The 11,565-nt window shown below is 45.4% G+C and overlaps 1 protein-coding gene across 2 annotated transcripts in view; it reads left to right on the top strand.

Moving 5' to 3' along the window:
• Positions 1–925: 925 nt before the first annotated feature.
• The window catches only part of ip6k1 (inositol hexakisphosphate kinase 1), a 53,209-nt gene continuing 42,569 nt past the window's right edge, over positions 926–11,565 (top strand). Inside the window, exon 1 of one of the 2 annotated variants that reach the window (XM_061220789.1) lies at positions 926–1,845. The gene's annotated coding sequence lies outside the window, so the exon portion shown is untranslated. Of the gene's footprint in view, positions 1,846–2,159; positions 2,311–11,565 lie in introns of those variants that run through there. The other variant, XM_061220790.1, reaches the window with a different exon arrangement.

Here is an 11,565-nt window from a genome sequence, read left to right as displayed (position 1 = left end):
TTTTTGGTACTATTATAAAAGTTGCACTGTGTCCTCAATGCAATTAATATAGGATAATCCTAGTGCATACTCAGGAACCAAATTAAATCTTTACATGTCATTTCACAGCTGTCGCTGTATTTTAATTGGCTGAATTTAGGATGAGACAGTATTTACTGTAACCACAAACAATTAGAGATGTACGCTCATATATTATACTGTAACGGACATATATTTTTTACAGGTTTGCCCTTGACAAACTAAAATGTACAACCGTTCCGCTTTGCTCATCTACGCTTATTTAATCGATCTACAGTTATTCGGTGTTGCTACATCTTCAGTGTTGGTCTGTGATTTAATTTCGTTTAGTTGGGAACATAATGATTCACATCAATTCACAAGGCAACAAGAACGTTAGCTCCAAGGTTCACTTGCACATTCACGGTTAACTCAGCAAACAATGTTGCCGCATATTGCATTTGGGTGAATAAAATTCAGTCCAATAACTGATAATATTATTACAACACTGCTTTTATTCGCATTGTTTTTCACGTATTGGTTGGCTAGGCTGTAGCTCTACCATCTTTCTCAATGTCCTGATAAGCGATGAGCTCACTTAGGACAGCAAAAGTAGGCCTAAGTGTATAACATTTTCCGTTGAAAAAACTGTGTGAGAAGACCAGTTAATAAAGTCTAATAATGTGTTAAGGTGGTTCATGGTCCACAACTAGAATGTGGCGTTTACAGTGCGCCGCCATATTAATTCTGCTGGGGAATTGCGCTGATTTATCTTCGGCAAGAATGACAGTAAGCACGGATACAAAATTGCCAGTCGCTCTTCTGCCTTATCCAAAACCCCCCAAAAAAACTGATGTAGATTCATGATTTTATTGAATTATCTCGACGAATAGCCAGTCAGCGCCAAATAAGCAACATCTGAACACGGCGGGAACAAGGACCCGGGGCAGATGGGACAGCTGGACACTCGTGTCGCTGACTAACAGAAGCTATTGAGCACGGAGAGAAAACATCAAAAACAAGAAATAGCCCCCCACCTTCACGCGTGTCACAATCGCAAACAGGGCTCGTCCAGGGCAGCGGTTGTGAAGGGTGACGTTCACTTAGCTAGCTAGGTACTTCCTAACCATAGCTAACCAGCTTTATTCCACGGCGAACTAGCATTCGGTAATATTAGCTAACTATTTAGATAGCTAATGTTAGTGTTCAGCTAACTGGCTAACGGTACTTTTTAAGCTTGATTATTAGCTAACCAGCTCCTAGCTGGTTAGACGGATTTGATGGTTCACCTTGATTACAGTGCAAAATACAGCAGGCTTGCTAACTACATTGCAAAGGTGTAGCCAAGCGCGGTTGACACTTATAATTTCATTGCATTTTTCTTGCTAACATTAGATACATTCCAGACAGATCTGGACCCCATTCCGCGAGCTAACGTTAGCTTGCGAGTGCGAGTATGGTGGCTACGTTCATAGCGTGCTAGGCGATTTGACTTGCAGCAGTGGACTGTCTGACTTGCAGATTAGTTAGCTTGCTAACACGTGCATGCTTGTTGTAATTGTGGTTGGGTTCCAATTATGTTATCGTCAACTAGCTAGCCATATGCTATGCTTTTAAACTTCATTGAGTGTAGAGGTAAGTTAAGCGTGGTTCGGCACAAACAACAGCAATATTGTGCTTGCTGTTTGGATAGCAGTACAGTAGTTTAGCTAGCACCAGCTAGTTGTATGGTTTGTTTGGAGTCTTCAGCGTTTTTTTGCAACCCAAGGAATTAAGCTAGTCCTTCTGTTCGACCACCTTCGGGTTCAACTGTCCGACTGAAGACCCAAGGCCAAGATTGATAAACCGGTAAGTGATGACATTTGCCCTTGCCTCGGGTAACCAAATTGGTCGGTATAGCTGTCTTGTCTAGTCTAGTCTAGTTCTCGATCCAAACGCCATGTGTTTATTTTTTATATCAACGGTAACTTACGTAGCTCACTATCTATGTCTGGTTAGGTAGCAAATGAACGTTAACTGATTAGTTCAAGATTTCGTAGCACCAATCAACGTTAGGTTACTGCCTTGCTTTCGTGTAGCAAAAAGGGCAAGCTTAAAAGGTCAACTAAATCGGTCGCTGGAGAGGTACTTGCTCGTGATTAAACACACTAGGTAATTACTAGTAATGGTTTGATTCAGTAACGTTATCCAGAATATGTAACATGTCTTTAGCTAGCTAGCTAGCAACTTTGCTTCCCAGGCAGTAGGCGTAGCACAACTGTCAGCTTGCTAACTAACAAGCGCTGGCATACGCTCCCTGCCTCAGCGATACAGGTAAGCGATCGCTTCATTATTCGGTTAGATCTATCAGATGGGTGAATCTAACGTTAGCTAAAAGTTAGTTCAACCACATTTGACTCCTCAAATAAAATAACATATGGGTATGTCGCTGTGGAGTTTTATTGTCTCTGTCATGATTTGATGTCCACGTTGCCGTTGCATGTGAGGCTAGCTACGCACATACATAGCTCTATCTAACGTTATTAGCAGGAGCCAGCATCTCCTGTGAACTACATAACGTTAATTCGATAGATGAGATACGTTACAGAGGGATAATTAGGCAACTAGCTATCATAGCTGTCACTGGCTGCACTGAGTTTAGCTGGTTAGTATGGTCGTTAGCTAGTTCTCAAGTTAGTTGCTGTACTGGCCGGATGTAGCTGGTTAATAACCCTGATAATCAAGGGTACGGTCCGAAGAGTCCAATGACGTGACTGGTGACCAGCTAACGTTAGCGAGCATATCTTCGTATCGCTGGATGGGGAACATTTACTGCCACTGCCTCGGCATATTTCTCCAGTTAGCTGTGACTCGTGTTTTATTTTTATAAAGATTTAAAAAAAAAACGTAGTTAAAATATTTGTGGTGACCTTTGTTAAATAATCCACAGTTTGTCGAATGTCACAGAGCGACAACGCAGAGATGAACTGCAAATATTTAGCGATGCCTTTGACAACAATAACATCACCATTTGACATTCTTGGCATTCGCTCAAGCCCCGTTAGCTGCACAACTATCCATTCGTTTTTACGTAAAACGACTGCCGTGGAATTTGACTTAACTCGTAATATTTATCACAGATGAACGCTAAATAAAGAATACAAATTTGACCGATTGGGAGAACACATTCACCTTGTCCAATTTAATAATTTTCTGACAGATATTTCTCCATTGATTTATTTATTATTATTTTTTGCAACATTTGCAACATTAAAGCTGAGGTAAATCTGAGCATTCTACAACAGCGATATTTTACCTTTTTGTGCGTTATGTCCGTGATTGATTTATGGTTTAATATGGCACGATTCTACAATATGGCAAGCTTGTTATGCACACCTTCTATGAATGAGGTGTTATTTTAATTGTTGCAATCGTCATATGTGTATTGAACCTTAAGTGTGGTCAAAGATAGCTTCTGCGTATCTTTGACTGTTTTGTACTGGGATAGCTGTAGCCTACAGTGGCAACGCTCCAGATAAGTCTGTGTTTTATTATCAAGAGTCGTAGTGGATTGTTTGTTTGTGTGTCTGTTCTCCGGCATAGGTTATCTGGTGAGGGTTTGTGCTAAGTGGCTCTTGGACGAAAGGGGATTAGTGATTCTGGAAGATAAGTTTTGCTCCTGTTTTTTCATCACAAACATAGCCCATCCTAATTGAATTGTATGTGCGCTGGGGATTTTTGTGCCGGTTCCTCAAGGGACAAAATCTTTGCGGGAATCCAATCTTGGCCGTTTATATTATCTGGTTCCTCAGGAACCTGTTTTTGTTTATATGAGGACTACCATCTTTGATCAGGCAGTGCTCTTTCTGGTTTCTTGTATGTTACCTGGCAACCTTGGCACGTTGCACATGTTATTGTGAAAAGCAGCCATAATGTTGAAGAAGACCTGGCACTCAACTTCATAAAATAAATAGGAAACATGTTACAGACAAACCCCACACAATGTACATTTTAGTGTAAACATTCACATGGATATATATATATATATATATATATATATATATATATATATAGGCCTAACATTCTTTAAATGTGAACAATTAACAAGGAAGGGGAATTAAATTGAAAATTGCATACTTTTGCATAAACTGATGCATAAAATATGCTCCTGTTAGTTGAAAATGTACACTACATTTCAGGATTTGTCAGAGCAATGGTCCGTTTCCTACTGGTTGAGGTTTCAGGAGTTCCCCAGCCTGTGTGGGTGGTGGGATGGAGGTGCTCTTGTGTGTGCTGGGTGCAGGGTGGCAGCTGACTCGTGCTGCTGTCACAGAGTCAGACACTGTGGGCTTTTGGTCTCCTCACCTCCTCACCTATGTCACACACTTATCTCTGTATATGATGCGTGCTATATAAATAAACTTGCCTTGCCTCGATTGTTTATGTTATTAACCAAAGCTTTTCTCTGAACTGCCTTGTTTGGAATCAAAACAAAGTCAAAAGACTTTGCCAATATTTTTGTAGCCTGACCTTTTAATTTGTGTCTAAGACTCACGTAGACATAAAGCCAAGGCCCTAGACCTGAGATGTTAACTGCATGCATTGTCTTCAGACGCACACACGCACACACAGTTCAGTTTCCAGTCCTACCTTTGCTTGGTCTGTGACATGGCATAGTAGTGTAATCAGAAGTGCATGTTTTTGACCTGCAAGTGGAAGGCTGCTCTTGAGTTTCTTCGTCATCCACTGGGAGTAACAGTGTGGTGGGGCTGTCACTGGCTGTGAGATCATGGGAGAGTAATACCATGTACTGCCCAAAGGGCACATAGGCTAGAGGCATCGGAATAATCTTCACAAGTACTGACTAATGTGCTGTTTTCCTCAGAATAGTGCTCAGTCTGTTGATGGACTATGTAAGGGTGTTTTGTTTAATAAAAACAAAACCGTAACTCTGCACCCTCAGGCTCCACACATTTAAAATTGTGTGGACAAAACAATTTGCGGTATAATGACTTGCGTTGCGGTTCGTCTTCGAGCGCTTTAAACTGTACCCTATGTGGACTTAGTCCATTTTTAAAGATCAGCTCTTTTATACGTGTGTTTTTCCTGGCCCATTGAGTGGTAATGTGAATTGTAATTAGTCTGGTAGTTTACGACAGTGGCAGCCAGTCTATTTTGTCTCCTCCTGTGTTTTGAACATTAGATTTTGATTTAGTGGCTAGAATGTGATTGGAATGAACCATTAAACAGAATGCAGTGAAATCCATCTACCGAAAGAAAGGCCTGCTTTTTAAACCTTGGCGAGGAATGTCTTCACACACACTGCTCCCGTTTGTGTGTAAGACGGTCTTTTTGAGGCCCTTGTGTGTGTGTGTGTTTGTGTGTGTGTGTGTGTGTGTGTGTGGGATTCCATGTGACACGCGTTGAGCTGAGACAGACGTGGGATGATTAGGTCAGCTGCATGTCCTTTAAAGGTAATGTCTGGTTGTGCACATGTTGGGCTGCTGTGTGCCCATCTGCTCTGCATGTCCTCCTGTGTGTTCTGCTTCAGCGCTGTGGGGTCATGCATGCACGCGCACGCACGCATGCACGCACACGCACACATGCGCTCAAAACATGCATGCATGAGATGGGGGCGACAGGAGACTAAATATATATTTTTGTTGTTACATGGAATGTATAAAAAACAAGTTCTGATAAACTCTTAATCCCATGCGCTAAACCAAAATATCTATTAAATATTTGGACATACCGGGAGGTTCTCCTAAGTGTGTTATTCGAAGCGCCCTTGGCGTGAAATGCTAGTCCTTTCAGAAGTGATGATTCAGTATCGGACCAACCCAAGCACCCGCATGCGCCCCAGTGCCCTAGCTCCCCAGACTGACTAACACCCTCAGCATTCCCACCCCCTTTGCTCTTGTTGGCATCTTTAAACTCCATTTCCCATCACCCCCTGCTCATTGATAGACCGGGGCGTCGTTTGCCCTCAGTTGGCACCGGTCACATGTCGGCTGTGGCCCCGCCCCCCCGCCCCCTCTCACCCTTCAGCTGACCTCCTCCCCCGTGCCTCGCTCCGGGGAACCAGCCCGGCCGCTGTGGGACGGAGTCCAGGTCAAATGGAGAAGGCACCGCCACCCTAGAGCCCTCAGCGTGTACAACGTGTGATGCCTCAGTGCTTTTTATTAACATTGTTTATTTGTTCCTCAAATAAGATTTAGTGGACAGCTACCCCCCCCCCCCCCCCCCCTCCATATTACGGTATTTTTCCCTCAAAGCTGACCCCCCCCCGTTTGTTTTCTGTAGTGGAAAGGTCTGTAGTGGAAAACGTTAACGACGTGCTCAGCAGCAGGGCGGGAGAAGTTGCAGACGCAGAGCTTGTGTTTGTGGGAATGTGTGCACACATGCTGCTGTGGAGGCACTTTTACTGTATTGACCAAAGCTTGAACTTTGTTTCCTTCTGCTCCCAGGCTGACACACACACTCTCCCACTGCAGCAGCCAGAGTGCCTCACACACTCACACTCACACTCGTACACACACACACACGCACACACACACACTCACCTCACTCACTCACACACTCACTCAGTCACACACACACACACACACATACACACACACACACTCTCTCACTCTCACTCACTCACTCACTCACTCACTCACTCACTCACTCACTCACTCACTCACTCACTCACTCACTCACTCACTCACTCAGTCACACACACACACACACACACACACACACACACATACACACACACACACACACTCTCTCACTCTCTCACTCTCACTCACTCACTCAGTCACACACAACCCATCCTCCCAGAGTGACACACACACACACACACTCTCTCACACACTCTCTCACACATGCACACACTCACACTCGCACTCACACACTACCCATACGGCCAGCAGCTCTTCCTTTTGTCTAAATATCAGGCTGTCCTGAGCCGCACACTGTGCCTTAAGCCAGAATAAGACGCTGGACGTGGAAGGTTTACCTCTGTTGTTTGGATACCTGCCTAATCCCCCTCCTTCCTTCCTGACGAGCAGGGCCCAGAGCTGTGGCCGTGTGCACTTTATTACGTTACTGTCTAGGCATCCAAACCCCATCCCGCTCGCCCCCAAAGCCACCGCCTCTAATCTGCCTCTTCAGTCTCTGCCCAACATGTTATTCCACGTAGTTTGTCGGTGTAGTTCCCCGGTGCCAGCTGGAAAGTTCCTCTGAAGAGCTCTTTGTGTTTAGCCTGTTTAGGAAAAGGTGTGTTTAGAGAGAGCGAGAGGTCACATTAAATGTGACATCACTCCTGCGGTCGCAGTGGTCAGCCGGTGAGGGTAATTGTGCTCAGTCTCTCCCCGTGGGGCTCTGAGCTCCACCGCGGAGGCTGTGTTTCAGTGGGCGGAAGCTGGCTCTGCACTGTGATCTGCCCGGTCGGCCCATTTGGGCCACTCTGCTGGGCTTTTGCGGTGGCACACCGATGTTTGCTTGAAGCGTAATCCGTTGGTGAGTGTTGGCCTCGCATCCCGGCAGCGCAAGCCAAGCAGGTGGACAAACACGACGTGTAAATGTTAAATGGTCAGCATTTATGTATCTGTTAAATGGTCGGCATTTATGTAAATGGTAAATGGTTGGCATTTATATAGCACCTTTATCCAAAGTGCTGTACAATTGATACATCTTATTCACCCATTCATACACACACACACACACACCAACGGCGATTGGCTGCCATGCAAGGTGCCGACCAGCTCGTCAGGAGCATTTGGGGGTTAGGTGTCTTGCTCAGGGACACTTCGACGCAGCTCGGGCGGGGGATCGAACCGGCAACCCTCCGACTGCCAGACGACTGCTCTTACCGCCTGAGCCAATAAGACGACCGCTCTTACTGCCTGAGCCGATGTCGCCCCCATGTGTGAAAGGCCTCCGGGAGTACGAGGCCCTTGAACTAGGGTGCAGCGTGTGGGAGTGTGGGGCTCAGCCCTGGCTCTGCCCTTCATTCGTGCGGAGCTGAGCTGGCCTGTGTGTCCCAGGTGGGCCGTGGCCGGGTGATTCATGGCTTCCATTTCCCAATCCCCTGGGAAGGGGAGGGGGTCACGTCACAGGGGAGCACGAGGGTTAGGAGACGCCCTTGATTGAATCCCGCAAAACGGCGAATAAGCCTTGGCACTGCGCTTTGCTGTGGCGTTTTGACTTACCGTCTTTTCACGCGGATGTTTTCCCCGATGATTGATCCATGTTCTCCTTCTTCTCCTGTTGATCGTTTCCTGTAAGGCTGTGGCGGAGTTCGATTGTTTTATCGATTACTCTATCAGTTATTTTTCCGAACGATCCCAATACCCCTTTAAAACATTTAAGTCTTTCTGAACGGCTCTGAAACTATTTATTGATACGATGACCGATCTGGACAGAACTCTGCCAGCCATGCTACTCTCGTGAAGAAGTGTTTATTATTGCCTTTCGTCACGATGTAGTTTCTTTTGGGATGGCCACCCAGCCCAACACATTCAAATGAGTAACTATGTTCATATTCATGTTTATTTGCATCATTACATTACATTACATTAATGGCATTTGCAATGGCAGACGCTCTTATCCAGAGCGACGTACAACAAAGTGCAAAGTGCATACCCATAACCAGGGATAAGTGCGCTGAAAGACCCTAGAGGGAAGTACAATTTTGAATGCTACCTGTACAACAGTGATAAGGACCAGGGCCTATTTGATCATCTATATTTTTAAATAGTCAGCTGTGCTATTCCAGCCTTTTCTTTTCCCCAAAACATCTGGCTGCTCTTCGTCTTCACCGGACATTTTAGGGGAGCGATAAGGATCGCCAACTTAATTGGCGTGTCAAACATTTGTCTGTTTCTTTTGGATAATCTGTTTTATTGATGACGCTTTAGGGGAAGTGATAAGGATCTTAAATCGCTTCATCGGTTTCAAAATCCTAGTGAAGGTTTTTTTTTTTTTTTTGGGTATCTGTGAACTGGATCAGTTGGATTGCTTCCTGCTGGTTTCCCGTGCCGGAGGCTCCAGGGATGGAGTGGGGTGAGCTAATTGTTCTTCTGACGCTGTGGAAGGGGACTGAATAAGGCTGCAGTCTGCCTTCCTCAAGGTCACCGCACTCCTCCGGTGGAGATTATAATGTGCGGTGTAGATTGTGATGTGCCCTGCACTGCTCCAGTGTGGATTATAATGTGCAGTGTAGATTGTAATGTGCACCACACTGCTACAGTGCAGATTGTAATGTGCAGTGTAGATTATAATGTGCAGTGTAGATTGTAATGTGCAGCACACTGCTCCAGTGTGGATTGTAATGTGCAGTGTAGATTGTGATGGTGCAGATTGTGATGTGCACCGCACTGCTCCAGTGTGGATTGTAATGTGCAGTGTAGATTGTGATGGTGCAGATTGTGATGTGCACCGCACTGCTCCAGTGCAGATTGTAATGTGCAGTGTAGATTGTGATGGTGCAGATTGTGATGTGCACCGCACTGCTCCAGTGCAGATTGTCATGTGCAGTGTAGATTATAATGTGCAGTGTAGATTGTAATGTGCGGTGTAGATTGTAATGTGCCCTGCACTGCTCCAGTGCAGATTGTAATGTGCAGTGTAGATTATAATGTGCAGTGTAGATTGTAATGTGCCCTGCACTGCTCCAGTGTGGATTCTAATGTGCAGTGAAGATTGTAATGTGCACCACACTGCTACACTGTGGATTGTAATGTGCAGTGTAGATTGTAATGTGCACCGCACTGCTCCAGTGCGGATTGTAATGTGCAGTGAAGATTGTAATGTGCACCACACTGCTACAGTGTTGATTGTAATGTGCAGTGCACTGCTACAGTGTGGATTGTAATGTGCGCCACACTGCTACAGTGTGGATTGTAATGTGCAGTGAAGATTGTAATGTGCACCACACTGCTACAGTGTTGATTGTGATGTGCACCGCACTGCTCCAGTGTGGATTGTAATGTGCAGTGTAGATTGTGATGGTGCAGATTGTGATGTGCACCGCACTGCTCCAGTGCAGATTGTAATGTGCAGTGTAGATTGTGATGGTGCAGATTGTGATGTGCACCGCACTGCTCCAGTGCAGATTGTCATGTGCAGTGTAGATTATAATGTGCAGTGCAGATTGTAATGTGCAGTGTAGATTATAATGTGCAGTGTAGATTGTAATGTGCCCTGCACTGCTCCAGTGTGGATTCTAATGTGCAGTGAAGATTGTAATGTGCACCACACTGCTACACTGTGGATTGTAATGTGCAGTGTAGATTGTAATGTGCACCGCACTGCTCCAGTGCGGATTGTAATGTGCAGTGAAGATTGTAATGTGCACCACACTGCTACAGTGTTGATTGTAATGTGCAGTGCACTGCTACAGTGTGGATTGTAATGTGCGCCACACTGCTACAGTGTGGATTGTAATGTGCAGTGAAGATTGTAATGTGCACCACACTGCTACAGTGTTGATTGTAATGTGCAGTGCACTGCTACAGTGTGGATTGTAATGTGCTGGAGAATACGCTGGGCCTCGCATACGCAGTTAGCTCAGAGCTGTGCCAGCGTGGAACTCCGTCACCAGCTTTTGCATTGGTCCATTTAGCTATCTCCTCCTGCAGGACGAGATAAAGCCCGCTCTCTGCCCAGGCTGTGCTGAATCCTCCATGTTCTGTGGGACTATGGCCACGTGCGTGCTCCTCAAACCTGCGTCAGAGCCGGATCTGAAACTTTCACTCCGATGTCAAATTTGAAAACGCTCCAGTGCAGGGGGGTGTCAAACTCCACTCCTGGAGGGCCGCAGTATCTGCTGGTATTTGTGGTTCCCTTTCAATCAGCAGCCATTAGAACTAGGTGTGTGGACTCTTTAGCCAATTAATGACTTAAATTCATCACTTGTGCTGAAACGCAGCGAAAACCAGAAGACACTGCGGCCCTCCAGGACTGGAGTTTGACACCCCTGCTGTAGTGCTATACTTTGTACGGTATGTGAATAATTTATTTAGTCTTGCGTCCGTTTTAGAACAGCATAAAAAAGTTATTCAGACCTAAACAGAAATATAATTCATTTGAACTCTACCTTGACTCTGTTGTTTTGACAGAATAAGGGGTCAAATACTGGAGATTGATATTTATGTAGTGTGTGTGTGTGTGTGTGTGTGTGTGTGTGTCGCTAACCAAACTAGCGGGAAATATTGGTCCGTGGAATGGACAGACTGTGAAGACTTTATTTCTCGGTTCTGTGATTGATGGCTGTTTGTGATTCAGTTTTACGATGCACGTGTTGCAGGAATGCTCACACCCGCAGAGCTGCTCGATGAACACGCTCCTTCCACGCCGTGTGTGTGAATGAGCCGTACAGTACACGACGGAAGTGCCGTTTGCTGTGCTCAGGGATTAGCCCATTTCCCAGTGAGCAGCTGTAGCTCATCCCGTGTGTGGTGTGGAGGGAAACAGTTTCTCTCAACATTAGTCACATTGAGGAAATGTATGTGTCAAGCCACAGTGACAGAAATCACAGTGTTTTGTGAAGTACGGAGAATGTTTGGCCTCTCTAAGATTTTCGACGATCATCTCCGATGC

This window comes from Conger conger, chromosome 14 (assembly GCF_963514075.1).
Source record: "Conger conger chromosome 14, fConCon1.1, whole genome shotgun sequence".
Lineage (NCBI taxonomy): Eukaryota > Metazoa > Chordata > Actinopteri > Anguilliformes > Congridae > Conger > Conger conger.
Note: the sequence above shows the minus strand (reverse complement) of the source record. Positions and strands in the feature narration are given on the sequence as shown.